This window comes from Notolepis coatsorum, assembly GCF_963971535.1.
Source record: "Notolepis coatsorum genome assembly, chromosome: 6".
In the NCBI taxonomy this organism is placed as follows: domain Eukaryota; kingdom Metazoa; phylum Chordata; class Actinopteri; order Aulopiformes; family Paralepididae; genus Notolepis; species Notolepis coatsorum.
In genome coordinates, this window is record NC_140170.1 from 136208581 (window position 1) to 136234272 (window position 25692).

At 36.5% G+C, this 25692-nt stretch overlaps 1 protein-coding gene across 1 annotated transcript in view; it reads left to right on the forward strand.

Annotated features, from left to right (window-relative positions):
* The first annotated feature begins 3412 nt into the window (after positions 1–3412).
* irf6 (interferon regulatory factor 6) overlaps positions 3413–25692 on the forward strand; it is a 60904-nt gene continuing 38624 nt past the window's right edge. The window contains exon 1 of the mRNA XM_084316210.1: positions 3413–3746. The gene's annotated coding sequence lies outside the window, so the exon portion shown is untranslated. The remainder of the gene's footprint in view (positions 3747–25692) is intronic.

The following is a 25692-nucleotide window of genomic DNA, read 5'->3' on the forward strand; positions in this document are numbered from 1 at the left end:
TTTCCCCCCGATAAGATAAACCCAATGGAAAAACATGCACAACAGATCGCTAACGCTGTGGCGTCCTTGACGAAGATGGACAGGAGCACTTGGATTGGTCCCCAGGGCGCAACTCACGTTGACGCCCTATCTGCTCCCGGCTGCCCATGGGGGACAACGGGATGGGAAAAGTGCAGAGAGACATTTCATCTGCGACTCAGTGCATGTGTGTGTGTGTTCCTGTGGGTCGCCCATCTCGCGTGTGTGTGTTAAACTGCATGACAAATAAAGACTTCTAGTCTAACAAATTATCGCTCGTGCCATCATCGAAGCGTCCAACGCCGCCACCACATGGAAGTACCTCGTAATGTCTTGTGTTATTCCTCTTAGCTGGAATTGGGCTTCGATATGTTGAAACCACGGCCAGGGATTATGCTGCCAAAAGTCGGGCAACTTGACGGTTGCGGCGTAAATGTTCGCATTTAGCATGTTAGCGTCACTAGCACCATTCAGTGCGGGTGCTGCGGGTTCCGCGATGCCGTTGCCTTGAGACATTATGTTCTTCTCAGGGTCACCAATGTGGCGATAAGAAAATAGCGAGCCAGAGACATATTCGAGTCGAGGTATTTTACTTATCTTCCAACATAGCATTTACAACAACAACAAACTAAACCCGGAACCGGAAGCGGTACTTCACCTTGGCCTAAACCCTCGCTCTTAACACATTCGGGGCCATTGGGATTAGATGGGGCCCACTCTATACGGCCAGCATATCATAACAACCTTTCATTGTGCGTGAGGCTGTTTGTAGAGCTAAATCTATACTTTATATTATTGCTATCTGTCCATTCTCATTGTCAATTGACACTATAAACCGTCCCTTCAATATGCCTTAAATAAATAATTTTTTCATCAATACGTTCCCATTTTATAGCGTCTTGAATATGAACGTTATAGCAGAATGTTCTGGGGTATTTCCTGGAACGAGAGATATAGGGTGCTAAGCTAATAACGTTAAATCGAATGGCGTTTCAGCTATAGACAAGCTAGAGTTAAAACTCAAAATGCATATTGTCGGTATCATGGTCCACCATGAATGCATGAAAGGGGGGGGGGGGGGCGGGGGACGTCGTTTCTGATTATTGATTACCAATAACGGCATTAGCCTCAGTAGCCTCATTCGCTGACCGGGTGGATGGCTATCAAAGCAAGGCCCGACCAAGCTGAAATTGACGTCAAATCACTCTTGTGGCCGGTTGGACTGCAAAAAGGATTTCCCAGTTATCGATCGCCATCTGGTAGATCCATATGTCCATTGGCTGATGCTATATTCCTTTACTGCACACTGAATTCAGCGTCCCAAAAACTATTCTAGGCGATCGGCTACACGCATAGCTTTAGGCTAACAGAAAAGTCCATTCATAATAAAAAATTTAAAAACACCGGTCTGTAACAGGGAACACTGCCTTATCGAGACAGCGCCCCTACGAGGATCTGGCCGGTAATGCACTTTTCCAAATTCCAAGAGTAGGGTAAATCTGCAGTGCCGCTCGATGACATTGAGTAGGATATTACAATGGAATAAAAGCCAAAACAACCTTGCCACATATATATACATGGTTGGCCCTTTAAGCATGGCGCCGAAACACGTTATGTGGTTGGCCCCGAATGTGTTAAAGGCACAAGCCCTCCTTAGTGAATGTCTCTAAATGTGGGTCACCACAATATAACGTATGTATATAATGAACAATTTGGGGCCCAAGACTGACCCCTGTGGGACCCCACAGGTAATGTTGAGGTACACTGACGTGTGTTTATCCATCTAAACAAATTGCTGCCTATTTCCAATATAACTGTCAATTTACTGTCACTGTTAATTGATTGGAATGTTTGGGTTGTGACTACTTATTCACTCTCTGTTCCCTTGTCTTGTTGTCGAGGCTTCAGATATCCGTTCGTGTGGGAAGGAGCTGGTCAGAGGTTGCTGAGCCACTCGCTGTGCACTTATGTTACTCTTGCTCTGTTTTCTCTGTTGACGCCCGGCGTCTTTCATGGATTATCGCTGCTCTGTGTGTTTTAATAGAGACACATCCTTAGAAAGAGCTACCTATCTCCATATCTCCTTGTCTCCTCCACTCACTACCACTCACCCCCTATACGTAACAGTTATCAGACTTTAGGCTATGGCCCCATTGTGTTTTCCAGCGAATACCTCTCAGCTGGAACCTGTAAAAGGCATCTGTTTGTAAAATAATTCAGACGTAAGTAAAAAGAAAACTTTTATTTCAGTGTGTTCAAACCTCTGTAACTCTATTACAGTATCGCTGTTTCCTTTCAAAAGAGGCCAGACTCATGCATGTTCTAAATGGTTCAAGAATAGCTTTTAAATTACTTTGGGTATGCAATCGACAGGCGTTTTATGCACACTAATGGGTTTGATGCCAAAGAAACATGTTGAGGTCAAATCTACAATTTCAGATAAGTGTAACTGAAGAGAATAAAACACTGAGGGTCAAAACACACACACACACACACACGCGCACGCATACTAGAATTATCTGATTACAAAAACATGGCTACTGGCAGTAAAAAAAATAAAAAAAATATTACAAATAGTGCAATAATTATATTATAATTATTTATTTTTAGAGGGGGGTGTTTATATGATTAGATACCCATTCGAATGGAAAACAGCATAATATATCACTGCCTAGGCTAGTGTATAATTGAACATCTTGAAGTTAAATAAAGTAATAAGATAATTATTTTAAGTGCTCAAATAGAAATGACTGGTCCCCTGGAAAAGTCCAGTGAATGGGCCCTCAGGCCCCGCACCAAGCCTAGGTTTATTGCTGGTCTCCACCATGTCCCCCAAATTATACTATACGGCTATGAACGGTATATTCAATATTTTGGAGGCACATTTCTAAAGTAACTAAAAGTAGGCCTATTATATTTCCCATGAATTTGAGTGAGTGGATGTTTGGGTGATTTTAAACAGGTAGGCCTAAACAGCAGTTTGTAAGGGGTTATATATTTTTTAAGTAGACAAACCTTCCCAACTAAACCTATTTGCATCGAAACTAGGAAACCCCTGCACCTGGGAATGAATCCTTGATGAGCACACGGTGGCCTGCGTGAGCTACTCGATGGCAGCCACGCGAGCACAAAGGCCATGGGCAGTTTCAGGGTGTGGTTTATTAGGCTATTATTAGCCTGTAACTGCCCACCTGTGGCACTTTTTTTGGCGCCACACTTTCAATTTATCATTCCGTTATATCAACGTTCATTCACTGTCAGAGAGAAGCCCTGGGGGGAGGAGGGAGCTCAGTCTAGCCTAGTATTTAGTTTGAGTTTGTGTAGATTTAACTATAACAGTATGTGCCAAGGATTATGGATGAATATGTAATCCAGAAATATGTTTGCACATTTTAGGATTCCCACTGGTTCGGGGAAAAGAAAAGTAAGCCTTTATTTCCCTTGAAAAAGGTGTGTCAGACGGAAAATATATTACGTCACACACGTACCTGAGTTTCGGTAAGGAAAGAGGGAGGGGCGAGCGGACTCTGGAAAACATCGATGTCTGAAAGTTTTTCATCCGATTAAAACTGCTCATTCTTCTCAACCAGCGTAGTGTAAATAATAGCTGCGCAACCTTTCGGAGAGGAAAACAACACTGATGTTATAGACCGTCTTTTCTCCAGCTGTTGAGCAGCGCAAGGACACACCATTCCAACTTCCTGGTTCGGCGCAGCAGCAGCAGCCAGGTACGTTTCTCTAATGTTTATAATCTGTTTGGTTTATTAGAGGTTTGTCAGCCAACTATAGTGAACCTATTCCATGGTATTGGAAAATATGGAACTTTACAGGCCGAGTTATATACTACGGTCAAGTGAGCCGTCTTTTGCTTTTGCGTGGTCAAGTGAGCCGCTCTTGTTTTTCGAGTGCGCGATTAGTTCCAGGTTTACGGTAATGCATTAAAACAAGCCTGGGACGCTGTTGTAATGAACCGACGTGACTTTTGAACACAGTCTCACAAGTAGATCTTACAGAAATACTTAATATGACATTGAATGCGCATCGAATCAATAGGACGTTTAGTCTAATCAATAGGACGTTTCGTATGTGCAGTATTATTGAACATCGAATCAATAGGACGCGCAGTATATTCGATCACTAAACTAAAGCTACAGACAATTCCACAGAGGAACACTTCCGGTGAGGATTTCAAAGTAAAGGATGGCATGTGGTTCATTTCTATTATTTCATAAGTAGTTTATTACACTGCCATGTTTGTACTTAATACTTCTCAAGACTACTTGCACAAATAATATTAACTACTTTTACTGTGTACTTTGAGTAATTTGAGTTTCAAAGTCCTTTTTATAGAACAATGAGTATTTTCGACTAACTTTGATGTGGGATAAAAAAAGATTTTCCCATAAGCACTTTATGAAACTGCCATGGTTGTACTTAGTACCTCTTAGACTACCTGTACAAATTATATGAAATATTTTTACTGTGTACTTTTTGAGTAATTTGAGTTTCAAAGTCCCCAGAATCAGCATTTTCGACTAACTTTGATGTGGGATAAAAAAAGATTTTCCCATAAGCACCTTATGAAACTGCCATGGTTGTACTTAGTACCTCTTAGACTACGTGTACAAATTATATGAAATATTTTTACTGTGTACTTTTTGAGTAATTTCAGTTTTAAAGTCCTCAGAATCAGCATTTTCGACTAACTTTGATGTGGGATAAAAAAAGATTTTCCCATAAGCACTTGATGAAACTGCCATGGTTGTACTTAGTACCTCTTAGACTACCTGTACAAATTATATGAAATATTTTTACTGTGTACTTTTTGAGTAATTTCAGTTTCAAAGTCCCCAGAATCAGCATTTTCGACTAACTTTGATGTGGGATAAAAAAAGATTTTCCGATAAGCACCTTATGAAACTGCCATGGTTGTACTTAGTACCTCTTAGACTACGTGTACAAATTATATGAAATATTTTTACTGTGTACTTTTTGAGTAATTTGAGTTTCAAAGTCCCCAGAATCAGCATTTTCGACTAACTTTGATGTGGGATAAAAAAAGATTTTCCCATAAGCACCTTATGAAACTGCCATGGTTGTACTTAGTACCTCTTAGACTACTTGTACAAATTATATGAAATATTTTTACTGTGTACTTTTTGAGTAATTTGAGTTTCAAAGTCCCCAGAATCAGCATTTTCGACTAACTTTGATGTGGGATAAAAAAAGATTTTCCCATAAGCACCTTATGAAACTGCCATGGTTGTACTTAGTACCTCTTAGACTACCTGTACAAATTATATGAAATATTTTTACTGTGTACTTTTTGAGTAATTTGAGTTTCAAAGTCCCCAGAATCAGCATTTTCGACTAACTTTGATGTGGGATAAAAAAAGATTTTCCCATAAGCACCTTATGAAACTGCCATGGTTGTACTTAGTACCTCTTAGACTACCTGTACAAATTATATGAAATATTTTTACTGTGTACTTTTTGAGTAATTTGAGTTTCAAAGTCCTCAGAATCAGCATTTTCGACTAACTTTGATGTTGGATAAAAACAATTCTTCCCATAAGCACTTTATGAAACTGCCATGGTTGTACTTAGTACCTCTTAGACTACCTGTACAAATTATATGAAATATTTTTACTGTGTACTTTTTGAGTAATTTGAGTTTCAAAGTCCCCAGAATCAGCATTTTCGACTAACTTTGATGTGGTTTATTTAATATGTACATTTGCGCCACTAGACCTGCTCTCCATGAGAGCTAGAGAGAGAGAGAGACAGAGGGGCAGGGAACAATCCCTTATACCTGATACCTGACGTCAGTTACAATAGCTGCGTCTCCTTACGCCTATAGCGCCCTCTTACTGTGGAACAGTTAAAGTGCAGTTACATGCAAACATTAATACTGTACTTACACTTAACAATCTGTTTGCCTGTTTTTGTCATACATAGACACAATCACTGAATGACAGTGTTTCAGTTGATAAGCTTTCATTTTTTGTTTTTAATATTTTCTCCTTTAGCCTTAACTGGCGTGGTTTATTTAATATGTACATTTGCGCCACTAGACCTGCTCTCCATGAGAGCTAGAGAGAGAGAGAGAGACAGAGGGGCAGGGAACAATCCCTTATACCTGATACCTGACGTCAGTTACAATAGCTGCGTCTCCTTACGCCTATAGCGCCCTCTTACTGTGGAACAGTTAAAGTGCAGTTACATGCAAACATTAATACTGTACTTACACTTAACAATCTGTTTGCCTGTTTTTGTCATACATAAACACAATCACTGAATGACAGTGTTTCAGTTGATAAGCTTTCATTTTTTGTTTTTAATATTTTCTCCTTTAGCCTTAACTGGCGTGGTTTATTTAATATGTACATTTGCGCCACTAGACCTGCTCTCCATGAGAGCTAGAGAGAGAGAGAGACAGAGGGGCAGGGAACAATCCCTTATACCTGATACCTGACGTCAGTTACAATAGCTGCGTCTCCTTACGCCTATAGCGCCCTCTTACTGTGGAACAGTTAAAGTGCAGTTACATGCAAACATTAATACTGTACTTACACTTAACAATCTGTTTGCCTGTTTTTGTCATACATAGACACAATCACTGAATGACTGTTTCAGTTGATAAGCTTTCATTTTTTGTTTTTAATATTTGCTCATCTCCTATGCTTATCTATGTAGTTTAGTTGGATATTCATATTTTTATTATTGGCATGACTACTTACTTTTAGTAGAATGTATATATATAGTTAAAGGTGTTCATATTCATTTTATTTTCAAATATATGTTATAAGTATCTACGTTTATTGATATTATATGTGTAAATAGTAATTTTGTATTTCAAATACATCATGCTAATTTCAAAGATGCTTGTATGTGTGTTTTTATTGCAACATCAAAGCAACCTAGGTAAGTTGAACATCAAAAGCCAAAACAAAAGTTAAAAAACAAACTATAAAAACTCTAATATTGGCACGTGCTACTACAGTTATACTGTTTTAAAGGTAAAAGTTAAAATATCTTCTTGCAATACATCCAAAAATAATTTTCACTGTGTTTCGTGAAATTTTGACAATGCAGTCTAAAAGTATAATGAACCAACCCTGTTCATTTGTGCTAGATAATCAAAAACAGTCATTCCATAACTACATGTTCATGACTTTTTGCTAAAACTATTGTATTGATTCAATCATTTAGAATTGCAATGTCATTGTGAAATAGAAATGTTCATCATATTTTTTTATTCAGCACAAAATCAAGACAGTACAGATATGCAGATATACTTTACAACACGTTTAACATCATGTCTGTACCGAGACTGCTATGCTTGGGGAAGGGGCGTGGGGGAAACATAAAAAGAAAAAGAAAAACAGGTACACCAGAATTTGCAGATAAAAAAATACAGTACTGTTGAGTCCAGAAAAGAGAGTATATACATTTGACGTAAAAAAGACGTACATTGGAGGAGGTTGGGTAGGTGGGGTGGGTGGGGAACACTACAAGCAAAACTGTACATTGGTAAGTATTACTGGTGAGATAAATCAAACACATTTTTAAAAGAAAATGACAATCAAATGGGAAATAAGATGAAAATAAATATAATGCAGTGCCTTTATAGCCCTATACGCTCTATACAAGCCCACTTTATATCGAACTGTTCACCTTGCAACCTGATCAGATGAGTCATCCTCTCCATGTCCTGAATTTCTTTAACTTTGTTTAGCCATTGGTTATGTGTTGGGGGACTGTGTGATAATTTTCTTGGCAGCAGTTAACAGTATTTGAAGAAGATACACACTTTTCCTTCGCTCAATGCCCTCCGTTATGACTCCGAGGATGGCAGTTTTGAAATCTTGTGGGATGTCCATGTCGAATACTTTTTTTTACATCCCTGAATGCAAAAAGTCCAAAAGCAGGACAACAGTAAGATTTTGGTGGGACAAAGTGGGACAGATAGATAATGTAAATTTTTGTATTAGAATAACTCGTCTTCACCGAATAGATTAAGGTTAAATCAAAATAAATACAAATTAAATACAGAATTATATCTCTCCACATTCATCTTGGCACTGGCAGCCGGCTTGTTACCACCTAACATCTGTTTTAAATATTCAAACTTTATGTATGAATGAATGAATGAATGAATGAATGAATGAATGAATGAAAACTTTATTTAACAGATTGCAGAATGGGTACAATACAGTACGGCTCAATACATACAATTGTTAAGGGGATGCAGACCTGAGAAAGACGTTTGTCTTGTTTCCATCAGGGTCCCCCATTTTCAATTCATATAGACATATATGACATACATGACATACAGATAGTCAGTACTGCTACATCTATACATTTATGACATACCAGATTTGCAAATACAGTACTGTTTGTGATACAGAAGGAGTCAAGAAAAGGGAGTATATACATTTGACGTAGAAACTGTACATTGGAGGAGGTTGGGTGGGGGGGGTTGGGTACATTGGGATATTGACAACCATACTGGGTAATTTACATTGGAGGTGGTTGGGGGGGGGGGGGGGGCGGGGGGCACACTGTATAAACAAGTAACACTGTACATTGAGGGGGGGGGGGGGGGAGGAGACACTGTACAAACAAACACAATTTTACATTGAACTATTGACAAAACCATACTAGGTAAATGACTGTACATTGGAGGGGGTTGGGTTAGGATATTTACAGGGGCCAGTGTTGAATTGCAGTCTCCCGTAGGTGTCCCTTGAGAGAGGTTTTGAAAGTGGGTAGTGATCCACATTCCTTTACAGCTTTGGGTAGGGCGTTCCACATTGATGTGGCATAATTGCAAAACGTGTTTAGTCCCTTATTTGAGCCGAATCTGGGTTTAACATGATTTGTGGAGCTCCCTCTGGTGTTGTGATCGTGGTATTCACTGACCTTTGGGAAGTATTTTGACATGTACATGGGTACCTTGGTCGTGTAGTGTATCTTGTAGACCAGGCCCATTGCAAGTTGTTGTACTCTGTCGTCTACTCTAAGCCATCCTAGGTTGTCAAAGTGGGCAGGGGTGAGGTGGGTTCTAGGAGTAAGGTCAAGCAGTAGTCTGACCAGTTTGTTTTGAGATGTTTGTAATTTTGTTTTTAGCGCCTTTGAGGTGCTTTGGTACCATGAGGTGCAAGCATAGTCGTAGTACCCCTGAATGAGTGCTCCTGCCAGAGTCTTCAGGGTGTTCTTGTTTACCAGAGGGGAGATCCGGTACAAGAATCGAGTTCGTTGGTTGACTTTTTTTATTACATTGGATGCCATTTTGTCACAGGAGAGATTAGCCTCTAGGATGGAACCCAGGTAGGTAATTTCATCTTTCCTTGTGACAATATTGTCACCCACTGTAACTGAGAAGCCGTCGGTCTTGCTGAGTTTGTTATTTGAACCGAAGAGAATGGACTCTGTTTTGCCCATGTGTAATGATAGTTTGTTATCAGCAAGCCATATGCAGATTCTGCCTAGTTCCGAGCTGAGGGTTTTTTCAACCTGTAACTTGTTCTTGTCAGAGACCAGTAGGGCTGAGTCGTCCGCAAACAGGAACAAGTTGCAGTCACAAGCTGACGACATGTCATTTGCATAAATTAGGAACAGTAGCGGTCCTAGTATGCTTCCTTGTGGAACACCACAGCTCACTGTGAGGGGGGGGGATAGGGTACCGTTTACCTCCACCATCTGTTCCCTCCCCTCAAGGTAGGATTGCATCCAGCTCACTGATAGACTATCAAAACCAATTGCTTTTAGCTTGTCAATCAGAATGGAGTGATTGACCGTGTCAAAGGCCTTTTGTAGGTCCAGCATGACCATGCCGCAGTATTTGCCTGCGTCCACCTCTTGTTTGATGTGGTCATTCAAATAGAGAAGGCATGTGTCAGTGGAGTGGGATGTTCTAAAGCCAGATTGGAATTCGTAGATTAGATTTTTTTCCGCTAGGTACTTTTCGACCTGTTCGTAGACTATTTTTTCCATGACTTTCGAGATGGAGGTGAGAATAGAAACAGGGCGGTAGTTGCCTGGGTCTAATTTGCTGCCCTTTTTGTGCAGAGGGGTCACCCTCGCAATTTTGAAGTCCTTGGGGACGTGTCCCTGTTTTATGGAGAGGTTTATTATGTGTGTGATGATTGGTGTGATGGCGGCTGCTGAGTCTCTGAGGAATTTGGAGGGGATGTTGTCATGGCCAGTGGCCTTGTTAGGTTGGAGGGCGCTCAGTTTATTGAGTACCTCATCTGTTGTTACCATTTCCAGCTTGAAGTCGTCCTTGCGGACCCCTAGGTTTTTGTAGTAAGCTACTATGTGTTATCACTTGACAGGAATGTCTTGTGTTCGATTTTTGCTTCGAAAAGAGGGACATCCTCTCAATACGTGGGACGCGGTCTCAAATGGTGGAAACAGTACAACCAAAAGGGGGACACCTGGTCACCGTACCCAGAAGTGACATAATTTTGGGCATGTCCAGAAAATGTATGGTTAATTTGTTCACCACATCCCCTCCAGCATTGGCTTGTGGGAGTTGTACCTGCTTTAGCAGTCAATAAGGGGGTCTTGAAAAACATACTAATGACCTTCCATATATATTCTCTCCAGGAGTTAGAATTAGTCACCTTATGTAATTCAGTACAAACATCGAACCACTCCTCTTCTTGTGAGATCTCCTGTTGGAGCTCAGCCTCCCACTTCAACTTAATGTATAGCGAGTCGTTGGGGTTCATTGATATTAGGTTTTGATATAATTTAGAACGAATTTTTTGTTTTGAAGCATCAATTTGTATATTAGCTATAAAGCGTTCTATTGGAGAAGGGTGTCGAATTTTTTGTCCCAATCTTCCTGGTTTTCAAAAAAATTCCTTAATTGGAGACATCTGAAAAAGTCAGTACTAGGAAGGCTAAACTCCACTCTGAGTTGTTGGAAGGATTTAAGCTGGCCGGAGTGAATAAATTGGTAAACAAATTTCAGACCCTTTGTCCTCCATCCACTGAATCCTGCATCCAGAGTTGATGGTGTAAAGTCCCCAATGAAACCAATTGAGGTCAGGCCCGATGTTAAAGGCAAACTGAACTCTTTCTGGACCGCTCTCCATATTTGTATCGTAAATCTCGACCATGCTTGGCCAGCTGTAATGTTTTAAAACGCACTAGGTAATTTCCCCTGCCATATTAAACGTGAGAGTAATTGATTTAGTAAATTTAGTAAAAGTGTGGTTACCAATTGGGATGGCCAGCATTAGAAACGGATACAGTAGTCTAGGGAGTATGTTCATTCTGATTATTTCCACCCTCCCTATCAAGGAAAGAGGCAGAACAGTCCATCTATCCACGTCCTCTCTGATCTTATTGATAAGCCTCGTGTACTTGGCTTTATACAAATTGGTCAAATGTGGGTGTTATGGTATGCCTAAATATTTAATACCAGTACTTGGCCATTTAAAAGGGAAGAGGGATATGGCCTGTTGAGAAATGTTCCCCCCAATAGCCAGTGCCTCTGTTTTGTCTATGTTAATTTTATATCCAGAGTAATAACCAAATGTTAAAATTTTACTCATACGGCATGGAATCGACCTCGAAATAGAAATGTTAATTAAAAGGAAAAAGGAAAAATCTAAACCCAAGTACTAAGTACAACCATGGCAGTTTCATAAAGTGCTTATGGGAAAATCTTTTTTTATCCCACATCAAAGTTAGTCGAAAATGCTGATTCTGGGGACTTTGAAACTCAAATTACTCAAAAAGTACACAGTAAAAATATTTCATATAATTTGTACACGTAGTCTAAGAGGTACTAAGTACAACCATGGCAGTTTCATAAGGTGCTTATGGGAAAATCTTTTTTTATCCCACATCAAAGTTAGTCGAAAATGCTGATTCTGGGGACTTTGAAACTGAAATTACTCAAAAAGTACACAGTAAAAATATTTCATATAATTTGTACAGGTAGTCTAAGAGGTACTAAGTACAACCATGGCAGTTTCATAAGGTGCTTATGGGAAAATCTTTTTTTATCCCACATCAAAGTTAGTCGAAAATGCTGATTCTGGGGACTTTGAAACTGAAATTACTCAAAAAGTACACAGTAAAAATATTTCATATAATTTGTACAGGTAGTCTAAGAGGTACTAAGTACAACCAATGCAGTTTCATAAAGTGCTTATGGGAAGAATTGTTTTTATCCAACATCAAAGTTAGTCGAAAATGCTGATTCTGAGGACTTTGAAACTCAAATTACTCAAAAAGTACACAGTAAAAATATTTCATATAATTTGTACAGGTAGTCTAAGAGGTACTAAGTACAACCATGGCAGTTTCATAAGGTGCTTATGGGAAAATCTTTTTTTATCCCACATCAAAGTTAGTCGAAAATGCTGATTCTGGGGACTTTGAAACTCAAATTACTCAAAAAGTACACAGTAAAAATATTTCATATAATTTGTACACGTAGTCTAAGAGGTACTAAGTACAACCATGGCAGTTTCATAAGGTGCTTATGGGAAAATCTTTTTTTATCCCACATCAAAGTTAGTCGAAAATGCTGATTCTGGGGACTTTGAAACTCAAATTACTCAAAAAGTACACAGTAAAAATATTTCATATAATTTGTACAGGTAGTCTAAGAGGTACTAAGTACAACCATGGCAGTTTCATAAGGTGCTTATGGGAAAATCTTTTTTTATCCCACATCAAAGTTAGTCGAAAATGCTGATTCTGGGGACTTTGAAACTCAAATTACTCAAAAAGTACACAGTAAAAATATTTCATATAATTTGTACACGTAGTCTAAGAGGTACTAAGTACAACCATGGCAGTTTCATAAGGTGCTTATGGGAAAATCTTTTTTTATCCCACATCAAAGTTAGTCGAAAATGCTGATTCTGGAGACTTTGAAACTCAAATTACTCAAAAAGTACACAGTAAAAATATTTCATATAATTTGTACAGGTAGTCTAAGAGGTACTAAGTACAACCATGGCAGTTTCATAAGGTGCTTATGGGAAAATCTTTTTTTATCCCACATCAAAGTTAGTCGAAAATGCTGATTCTGGGGACTTTGAAACTGAAATTACTCAAAAAGTACACAGTAAAAATATTTCATATAATTTGTACAGGTAGTCTAAGAGGTACTAAGTACAACCATGGCAGTTTCATAAGGTGCTTATGGGAAAATCTTTTTTTATCCCACATCAAAGTTAGTCGAAAATGCTGATTCTGGGGACTTTGAAACTGAAATTACTCAAAAAGTACACAGTAAAAATATTTCATATAATTTGTACAAGTAGTCTAAGAGGTACTAAGTACAACCATGGCAGTTTCATAAGGTGCTTATGGGAAAATCTTTTTTTATCCCACATCAAAGTTAGTCGAAAATGCTGTTTCTGGGGACTTTGAAACTCAAATTACTCAAAAAGTACACAGTAAAAATATTTCATATAATTTGTACAGGTAGTCTAAGAGGTACTAAGTACAACCATGGCAGTTTCATAAGGTGCTTATGGGAAAATCTTTTTTTTATCCCACATCAAAGTTAGTCGAAAATGCTGATTCTGGGGACTTTGAAACTGAAATTACTCAAAAAGTACACAGTAAAAATATTTCATATAATTTGTACAGGTAGTCTAAGAGGTACTAAGTACAACCATGGCAGTTTCATAAAGTGCTTATGGGAAGAATTGTTTTTATCCAACATCAAAGTTAGTCGAAAATGCTGATTCTGAGGACTTTGAAACTGAAATTACTCAAAAAGTACACAGTAAAAATATTTCATATAATTTGTACAGGTAGTCTAAGAGGTACTAAGTACAACCATGGCAGTTTCATAAAGTGCTTATGGGAAAATCTTTTTTTATCCCACATCAAAGTTAGTCGAAAATGCTGATTCTGGGGACTTTGAAACTAAAATTACTCAAAAAGTACACAGTAAAAATATTTCATATAATTTGTACACGTAGTCTAAGAGGTACTAAGTACAACCATGGCAGTTTCATAAGGTGCTTATGGGAAAATCTTTTTTTATCCCACATCAAAGTTAGTCGAAAATGCTGATTCTGGGGACTTTGAAACTCAAATTACTCAAAAAGTACACAGTAAAAATATTTCATATAATTTGTACACGTAGTCTAAGAGGTACTAAGTACAACCATGGCAGTTTCATAAGGTGCTTATGGGAAAATCTTTTTTTATCCCACATCAAAGTTAGTCGAAAATGCTGATTCTGGGGACTTTGAAACTCAAATTACTCAAAAAGTACACAGTAAAAATATTTCATATAATTTGTACACGTAGTCTAAGAGGTACTAAGTACAACCATGGCAGTTTCATAAGGTGCTTATGGGAAAATCTTTTTTTATCCCACATCAAAGTTAGTCGAAAATGCTGATTCTGGAGACTTTGAAACTCAAATTACTCAAAAAGTACACAGTAAAAATATTTCATATAATTTGTACAGGTAGTCTAAGAGGTACTAAGTACAACCATGGCAGTTTCATAAGGTGCTTATGGGAAAATCTTTTTTTATCCCACATCAAAGTTAGTCGAAAATGCTGATTCTGGGGACTTTGAAACTGAAATTACTCAAAAAGTACACAGTAAAAATATTTCATATAATTTGTACAGGTAGTCTAAGAGGTACTAAGTACAACCATGGCAGTTTCATAAGGTGCTTATGGGAAAATCTTTTTTTATCCCACATCAAAGTTAGTCGAAAATGCTGATTCTGGGGACTTTAAAACTGAAATTACTCAAAAAGTACACAGTAAAAATATTTCATATAATTTGTACAAGTAGTCTAAGAGGTACTAAGTACAACCATGGCAGTTTCATAAGGTGCTTATGGGAAACTCTTTTTTTATCCCACATCAAAGTTAGTCGAAAATGCTGTTTCTGGGGACTTTGAAACTCAAATTACTCAAAAAGTACACAGTAAAAATATTTCATATAATTTGTACAAGTAGTCTAAGAGGTACTAAGTACAACCATGGCAGTTTCATAAGGTGCTTATGGGAAAATCTTTTTTTTATCCCACATCAAAGTTAGTCGAAAATGCTGATTCTGGGGACTTTAAAACTGAAATTACTCAAAAAGTACACAGTAAAAATATTTCATATAATTTGTACAAGTAGTCTAAGAGGTACTAAGTACAACCATGGCAGTTTCATAAGGTGCTTATGGGAAAATCTTTTTTTATCCCACATCAAAGTTAGTCGAAAATGCTGATTCTGGGGACTTTGAAACTGAAATTACTCAAAAAGTACACAGTAAAAATATTTCATATAATTTGTACAGGTAGTCTAAGAGGTACTAAGTACAACCATGGCAGTTTCATAAAGTGCTTATGGGAAGAATTGTTTTTATCCAACATCAAAGTTAGTCGAAAATGCTGATTCTGAGGACTTTGAAACTGAAATTACTCAAAAAGTACACAGTAAAAATATTTCATATAATTTGTACAGGTAGTCTAAGAGGTACTAAGTACAACCATGGCAGTTTCATAAGGTGCTTATGGGAAAATCTTTTTTTTATCCCACATCAAAGTTAGTCGAAAATGCTGATTCTGGGGACTTTGAAACTGAAATTACTCAAAAAGTACACAGTAAAAATATTTCATATAATTTGTACAGGTAGTCTAAGAGGTACTAAGTACAACCATGGCAGTTTCATAAAGTGCTTATGGGAAGAATTGTTTTTATCCAACATCAAAGTTAGTCGAAAATGCTGATTCTGAGGACTTTGAAACTGAAATTACTCAAAAAGTACACAGTAAAAATATTTCATATAATTTGTACAGGTAGTCTAAGAGGTACTAAGTACAACCATGGCAGTTTCATAAAGTGCTTATGGGAAAATCTTTTTTTATCCCACATCAAAGTTAGTCGAAAATGCTGATTCTGGGGACTTTGAAACTAAAATTACTCAAAAAGTACACAGTAAAAATATTTCATATAATTTGTACACGTAGTCTAAGAGGTACTAAGTACAACCATGGCAGTTTCATAAGGTGCTTATGGGAAAATCTTTTTTTATCCCACATCAAAGTTAGTCGAAAATGCTGATTCTGGGGACTTTGAAACTCAAATTACTCAAAAAGTACACAGTAAAAATATTTCATATAATTTGTACACGTAGTCTAAGAGGTACTAAGTACAACCATGGCAGTTTCATAAGGTGCTTATGGGAAAATCTTTTTTTATCCCACATCAAAGTTAGTCGAAAATGCTGATTCTGGGGACTTTAAAACTGAAATTACTCAAAAAGTACACAGTAAAAATATTTCATATAATTTGTACAAGTAGTCTAAGAGGTACTAAGTACAACCATGGCAGTTTCATAAGGTGCTTATGGGAAAATCTTTTTTTATCCCACATCAAAGTTAGTCGAAAATGCTGATTCTGGGGACTTTGAAACTGAAATTACTCAAAAAGTACACAGTAAAAATATTTCATATAATTTGTACAGGTAGTCTAAGAGGTACTAAGTACAACCATGGCAGTTTCATAAAGTGCTTATGGGAAGAATTGTTTTTATCCAACATCAAAGTTAGTCGAAAATGCTGATTCTGAGGACTTTGAAACTGAAATTACTCAAAAAGTACACAGTAAAAATATTTCATATAATTTGTACAGGTAGTCTAAGAGGTACTAAGTACAACCATGGCAGTTTCATAAGGTGCTTATGGGAAAATCTTTTTTTTATCCCACATCAAAGTTAGTCGAAAATGCTGATTCTGGGGACTTTGAAACTGAAATTACTCAAAAAGTACACAGTAAAAATATTTCATATAATTTGTACAGGTAGTCTAAGAGGTACTAAGTACAACCATGGCAGTTTCATAAAGTGCTTATGGGAAGAATTGTTTTTATCCAACATCAAAGTTAGTCGAAAATGCTGATTCTGAGGACTTTGAAACTGAAATTACTCAAAAAGTACACAGTAAAAATATTTCATATAATTTGTACAGGTAGTCTAAGAGGTACTAAGTACAACCATGGCAGTTTCATAAAGTGCTTATGGGAAAATCTTTTTTTATCCCACATCAAAGTTAGTCGAAAATGCTGATTCTGGGGACTTTGAAACTAAAATTACTCAAAAAGTACACAGTAAAAATATTTCATATAATTTGTACACGTAGTCTAAGAGGTACTAAGTACAACCATGGCAGTTTCATAAGGTGCTTATGGGAAAATCTTTTTTTATCCCACATCAAAGTTAGTCGAAAATGCTGATTCTGGGGACTTTGAAACTCAAATTACTCAAAAAGTACACAGTAAAAATATTTCATATAATTTGTACACGTAGTCTAAGAGGTACTAAGTACAACCATGGCAGTTTCATAAGGTGCTTATGGGAAAATCTTTTTTTATCCCACATCAAAGTTAGTCGAAAATGCTGATTCTGGGGACTTTGAAACTCAAATTACTCAAAAAGTACACAGTAAAAATATTTCATATAATTTGTACACGTAGTCTAAGAGGTACTAAGTACAACCATGGCAGTTTCATAAGGTGCTTATGGGAAAATCTTTTTTTATCCCACATCAAAGTTAGTCGAAAATGCTGATTCTGGAGACTTTGAAACTCAAATTACTCAAAAAGTACACAGTAAAAATATTTCATATAATTTGTACAGGTAGTCTAAGAGGTACTAAGTACAACCATGGCAGTTTCATAAGGTGCTTATGGGAAAATCTTTTTTTATCCCACATCAAAGTTAGTCGAAAATGCTGATTCTGGGGACTTTGAAACTGAAATTACTCAAAAAGTACACAGTAAAAATATTTCATATAATTTGTACAGGTAGTCTAAGAGGTACTAAGTACAACCATGGCAGTTTCATAAGGTGCTTATGGGAAAATCTTTTTTTATCCCACATCAAAGTTAGTCGAAAATGCTGATTCTGGGGACTTTAAAACTGAAATTACTCAAAAAGTACACAGTAAAAATATTTCATATAATTTGTACAAGTAGTCTAAGAGGTACTAAGTACAACCATGGCAGTTTCATAAGGTGCTTATGGGAAAATCTTTTTTTATCCCACATCAAAGTTAGTCGAAAATGCTGTTTCTGGGGACTTTGAAACTCAAATTACTCAAAAAGTACACAGTAAAAATATTTCATATAATTTGTACAAGTAGTCTAAGAGGTACTAAGTACAACCATGGCAGTTTCATAAGGTGCTTATGGGAAAATCTTTTTTTTATCCCACATCAAAGTTAGTCGAAAATGCTGATTCTGGGGACTTTAAAACTGAAATTACTCAAAAAGTACACAGTAAAAATATTTCATATAATTTGTACAAGTAGTCTAAGAGGTACTAAGTACAACCATGGCAGTTTCATAAGGTGCTTATGGGAAAATCTTTTTTTATCCCACATCAAAGTTAGTCGAAAATGCTGATTCTGGGGACTTTGAAACTGAAATTACTCAAAAAGTACACAGTAAAAATATTTCATATAATTTGTACAGGTAGTCTAAGAGGTACTAAGTACAACCATGGCAGTTTCATAAAGTGCTTATGGGAAGAATTGTTTTTATCCAACATCAAAGTTAGTCGAAAATGCTGATTCTGAGGACTTTGAAACTGAAATTACTCAAAAAGTACACAGTAAAAATATTTCATATAATTTGTACAGGTAGTCTAAGAGGTACTAAGTACAACCATGGCAGTTTCATAAGGTGCTTATGGGAAAATCTTTTTTTTATCCCACATCAAAGTTAGTCGAAAATGCTGATTCTGGGGACTTTGAAACTGAAATTACTCAAAAAGTACACAGTAAAAATATTTCATATAATTTGTACAGGTAGTCTAAGAGGTACTAAGTACAACCATGGCAGTTTCATAAAGTGCTTATGGGAAGAATTGTTTTTATCCAACATCAAAGTTAGTCGAAAATGCTGATTCTGAGGACTTTGAAACTGAAATTACTCAAAAAGTACACAGTAAAAATATTTCATATAATTTGTACAGGTAGTCTAAGAGGTACTAAGTACAACCATGGCAGTTTCATAAAGTGCTTATGGGAAAATCTTTTTTTATCCCACATCAAAGTTAGTCGAAAATGCTGATTCTGGGGACTTTGAAACTAAAATTACTCAAAGTACACAGTAAAAATATTTCATATAATTTGTACACGTAGTCTAAGAGGTACTAAGTACAACCATGGCAGTTTCATAAGGTGCTTATGGGAAAATCTTTTTTTATCCCACATCAAAGTTAGTCGAAAATGCTGATTCTGGGGACTTTGAAACTCAAATTACTCAAAAAGTACACAGTAAAAATATTTCATATAATTTGTACACGTAGTCTAAGAGGTACTAAGTACAACCATGGCAGTTTCATAAGGTGCTTATGGGAAAATCTTTTTTTATCCCACATCAAAGTTAGTCGAAAATGCTGATTCTGGGGACTTTAAAACTGAAATTACTCAAAAAGTACACAGTAAAAATATTTCATATAATTTGTACAAGTAGTCTAAGAGGTACTAAGTACAACCATGGCAGTTTCATAAGGTGCTTATGGGAAAATCTTTTTTTATCCCACATCAAAGTTAGTCGAAAATGCTGATTCTGGGGACTTTGAAACTGAAATTACTCAAAAAGTACACAGTAAAAATATTTCATATAATTTGTACAGGTAGTCTAAGAGGTACTAAGTACAACCATGGCAGTTTCATAAAGTGCTTATGGGAAGAATTGTTTTTATCCAACATCAAAGTTAGTCGAAAATGCTGATTCTGAGGACTTTGAAACTGAAATTACTCAAAAAGTACACAGTAAAAATATTTCATATAATTTGTACAGGTAGTCTAAGAGGTACTAAGTACAACCATGGCAGTTTCATAAGGTGCTTATGGGAAAATCTTTTTTTTATCCCACATCAAAGTTAGTCGAAAATGCTGATTCTGGGGACTTTGAAACTGAAATTACTCAAAAAGTACACAGTAAAAATATTTCATATAATTTGTACAGGTAGTCTAAGAGGTACTAAGTACAACCATGGCAGTTTCATAAAGTGCTTATGGGAAGAATTGTTTTTATCCAACATCAAAGTTAGTCGAAAATGCTGATTCTGAGGACTTTGAAACTGAAATTACTCAAAAAGTACACAGTAAAAATATTTCATATAATTTGTACAGGTAGTCTAAGAGGTACTAAGTACAACCATGGCAGTTTCATAAAGTGCTTATGGGAAGAATTGTTTTTATCCAACATCAAAGTTAGTCGAAAATGCTGATTCTGAGGACTTTGAAACTAAAATTACTCAAAAAGTACACAGTAAAAATATTTCATATAATTTGTACAGGTAGTCTAAGAGGTACTAAGTACAACCATGGCAGTTTCATAAGGTGCTTATGGGAAAATCTTTTTTTATCCCACATCAAAGTTAGTCGAAAATGCTGATTCTGGGGACTTTGAAACTCAAATTACTCAAAAAGTACACAGTAAAAATATTTCATATAATTTGTACACGTAGTCTAAGAGGTACTAAGTACAACCATGGCAGTTTCATAAGGTGCTTATGGGAAAATCTTTTTTTATCCCACATCAAAGTTAGTCGAAAATGCTGATTCTGGGGACTTTGAAACTCAAATTACTCAAAAAGTACACAGTAAAAATATTTCATATAATTTGTACAAGTAGTCTAAGAGGTACTAAGTACAACCATGGCAGTTTCATAAGGTGCTTATGGGAAAATCTTTTTTTATCCCACATCAAAGTTAGTCGAAAATGCTGATTCTGGGGACTTTAAAACTGAAATTACTCAAAAAGTACACAGTAAAAATATTTCATATAATTTGTACAAGTAGTCTAAGAGGTACTAAGTACAACCATGGCAGTTTCATAAGGTGCTTATGGGAAAATCTTTTTTTATCCCACATCAAAGTTAGTCGAAAATGCTGATTCTGGGGACTTTGAAACTGAAATTACTCAAAAAGTACACAGTAAAAATATTTCATATAATTTGTACAGGTAGTCTAAGAGGTACTAAGTACAACCATGGCAGTTTCATAAAGTGCTTATGGGAAGAATTGTTTTTATCCAACATCAAAGTTAGTCGAAAATGCTGATTCTGAGGACTTTGAAACTGAAATTACTCAAAAAGTACACAGTAAAAATATTTCATATAATTTGTACAGGTAGTCTAAGAGGTACTAAGTACAACCATGGCAGTTTCATAAGGTGCTTATGGGAAAATCTTTTTTTATCCCACATCAAAGTTAGTCGAAAATGCTGATTCTGGGGACTTTGAAACTCAAATTACTCAAAAAGTACACAGTAAAAATATTTCATATAATTTGTACACGTAGTCTAAGAGGTACTAAGTACAACCATGGCAGTTTCATAAGGTGCTTATGGGAAAATCTTTTTTTATCCCACATCAAAGTTAGTCGAAAATGCTGATTCTGAGGACTTTGAAACTGAAATTACTCAAAAAGTACACAGTAAAAATATTTCATATAATTTGTACAGGTAGTCTAAGAGGTACTAAGTACAACCATGGCAGTTTCATAAAGTGCTTATGGGAAAATCTTTTTTTATCCCACATCAAAGTTAGTCAAAAATGCTGATTCTGGGGACTTTGAAACTGAAATTACTCAAAAAGTACACAGTAAAAATATTTCATATAATTTGTACAGGTAGTCTAAGAGGTACTAAGTACAACCATGGCAGTTTCATAAAGTGCTTATGGGAAGAATTGTTTTTATCCAACATCAAAGTTAGTCGAAAATGCTGATTCTGAGGACTTTAAAACTGAAATTACTCAAAAAGTACACAGTAAAAATATTTCATATAATTTGTACAAGTAGTCTAAGAGGTACTAAGTACAACCATGGCAGTTTCATAAGGTGCTTATGGGAAAATCTTTTTTTATCCCACATCAAAGTTAGTCGAAAATGCTGATTCTGGGGACTTTGAAACTCAAATTACTCAAAAAGTACACAGTAAAAATATTTCATATAATTTGTACACGTAGTCTAAGAGGTACTAAGTACAACCATGGCAGTTTCATAAGGTGCTTATGGGAAAATCTTTTTTTATCCCACATCAAAGTTAGTCGAAAATGCTGATTCTGGGGACTTTGAAACTGAAATTACTCAAAAAGTACACAGTAAAAATATTTCATATAATTTGTACAGGTAGTCTAAGAGGTACTAAGTACAACCATGGCAGTTTCATCAAGTGCTTATGGGAAAATCTTTTTTTATCCCACATCAAAGTTAGTCGAAAATGCTGATTCTGAGGACTTTAAAACTGAAATTACTCAAAAAGTACACAGTAAAAATATTTCATATAATTTGTACACGTAGTCTAAGAGGTACTAAGTACAACCATGGCAGTTTCATAAGGTGCTTATGGGAAAATCTTTTTTTATCCCACATCAAAGTTAGTCGAAAATGCTGATTCTGGGGACTTTGAAACTCAAATTACTCAAAAAGTACACAGTAAAAATATTTCATATAATTTGTACAGGTAGTCTAAGAGGTACTAAGTACAACCATGGCAGTTTCATCAAGTGCTTATGGGAAAATCTTTTTTTATCCCACATCAAAGTTAGTCGAAAATGCTGATTCTGAGGACTTTAAAACTGAAATTACTCAAAAAGTACACAGTAAAAATATTTCATATAATTTGTACACGTAGTCTAAGAGGTACTAAGTACAACCATGGCAGTTTCATAAGGTGCTTATGGGAAAATCTTTTTTTATCCCACATCAAAGTTAGTCGAAAATGCTGATTCTGGGGACTTTGAAACTCAAATTACTCAAAAAGTACACAGTAAAAATATTTCATATAATTTGTACAGGTAGTCTAAGAGGTACTAAGTACAACCATGGCAGTTTCATAAAGTGCTTATGGGAAAATCTTTTTTTATCCCACATCAAAGTTAGTCGAAAATACTCATTGTTCTATAAAAAGGACTTTGAAACTCAAATTGCTCAAAGTACACAGTAAAAGTAGTTAATATTATTTGTGCAAGTAGTCTTGAGAAGTATTAAGTACAAACATGGCAGTGTAATAAACTACTTATGAAATAATAGAAATGAACCACATGCCATCCTTTACTTTGAAATCCTCACCGGAAGTGTTCCTCTGTGGAATTGTCTGTAGCTTTAGTTTAGTGATCGAATATACTGCGCGTCCTATTGATTCGATGTTCAATAATACTGCACATACGAAACGTCCTATTGATTAGACTAAACGTCCTATTGATTCGATGCGCATTCAATGTCATATTAAGTATTTCTGTAAGATCTACTTGTGAGACTGTGTTCAAAAGTCACGTCGGTTCATTACAACAGCGTCCCAGGCTTGTTTTAATGCATTACCGTAAACCTGGAACTAATCGCGCACTCGAAAAACAAGAGCGGCTCACTTGACCACGCAAAAGCAAAAGACGGCTCACTTGACCGCAGTAAATATATTAGGTACACAGCACAGCAAACATTCGCCAAGGTGAAGTTAAGAAACAGACTAGGCTAATGGTTGTAACTAAAGAATTACACACACGTTTTGGGACGGACAGGACACGACGACGCACACCTGTGTAGCCCATCTTGTCTCGGCAAACTGCATTTTTGGCAGCACATTTCTATGTTGGTTTCCTTAAAGGATCACTCAATTCAATTATCTCGCCTGTTGGGGGTCTGTGTGTTTCCGTTTATGGTGAACCATCTAGTAGTGAATGAATGAATGAGAACTTTATTTAACAGATTGCAGAATGGGTACAATACAGTACGGCTCAATACACACAATTGTTAAGGGGATGCAGACCAGAGAGACTTTCGTCTTGTTTACATCAGGGTCCCCCATTTTCAATTCATAGTGACATTTATGACATACAACACATACATGACATTTATGGCATAGGGACTTGCATGACATACAGGTATTTAGTACGGTTACGTTTGTGACTTATACGATATTCAAATATACAGTACTATTACCCATAGATACTGATAGAGTATATACATACGGTGGGGAGGAGACTGTACATTTGGAGGGGGTGGGTGGGTGTGAGAGAAATATACATACGGCAGGGAGAGAATATATACATGCAGTGGGGAGGAGACTGTCTACCAGGATAATCTTTCCTGTGACAAAATGTAATAAAAAAAGTCAACCAACGAACTCGATTCTTGTACCGGATCTCCTCTCTGGTAAACAAGAATACCCTGAAGACTCTGGCAGGAGCACTCATTCAAGGGTACTACGACTATGCTTGCACCTCATGGTACCAAAGCACCTCAAAGGCACTAAAAACCAAATTACAAACATCTCAAAACAAACTAGTCAGACTACTGCTTGACCTGACTCCTAGAACCCACCTCACCCCTGCCCACTTTGCCAACCTAGGGTGGCTTAGAGTAGACGACAGAGTACAGCAACTTGCAATGGGCCTGGTCTACAAGATACACTACACGACCAAGGTACCCATGTACATGTCAAAATACTTCCCAAAGGTCAGTGAATACCACGATCACAACACCAGAGGGAGCTCCACAAATCATGTTAAACCCAGATTCGGCTCAAACAAGGGACTAAACATGTTTAGCAATTATGCCACATCAATGTGGAACGCCCTACCCAAAGCTGTAAAGGAATGTGAATCACTACCCACTTTCAAAAACACTCTCAAAGAACACCTACGGGAGACTGCAATTCGAAACTGGCCCCTACAAATGTCCTGACCCAGTTGTACAGTAAAGACCAAGTATGGCTTTGTCAGTCGCAGATCGCAGATTTTTGAAATATTGATATAAAGACGACGTACAGCGTCCCCCGGCAACTTTAGCATGGCCAGCAAAGACGTCTAAAGACGCCCCCTGGCAGTCAAAGTGTTAATATTTCAGAATTCTGTATTTTGCTTTTTATGCTCATTTTACCATCAGAAATAGTGTCTAATAAGTGGGAATGAATAAATGTCCACAATTGAATAAGATATAACAGTCCATTTAATGTTTTTAAGTGCTGCAACTCAGAAATACAGTTCAATTTTACACAATATTTTTCAATTAATATTGTGACAAAATAAAAATACATATTTCAAGTGTAAACAATAGATACAGCTAGCTACTACTGACATTATCACAATGCCAATGTCAGTAACCTAGCTATATCTATTATATTGTGATGAAATATAGTAATGCATAATTTAGGCACCTTTAGTTTATTTCATTTATAAAGGACAGTGTATAATGGCAATCGTTTGCATTAAACAAATGGATGGGTGCACTAGATTTAGCAAGAAGCTATCATTTCCATCTATAGTCCTATGTACTGTAACGTTTCATAGCTATTTAAGTTTATTTAGATTATAAAGGGCAGTGTATAATGACAATCGTTTGCATTAAACAAATGGATGGGTGCACTAGATTTAGCAAGAAGCTATCATTTCCATCTATAGTCCTATGTACTGTAACGTTTCATAGCTATTTAAGTTTATTTAGATTATAAAGGGCAGTGTATAATGACAATCGTTTGCATTAAACAAATGGATGGGTGCACTAGATTTAGCTAGAAGCTATCATGTATTCATGTCCTAACGTTATAGCTATTTAATCACAATAGTGTCGCAAGTGTTTTTGCGGGTCCAGTCCACGGAACGTTGACAGAATTAGCAAAGCACCTTAGGCCTAACAAAATTAATAGTTGGTTTCAG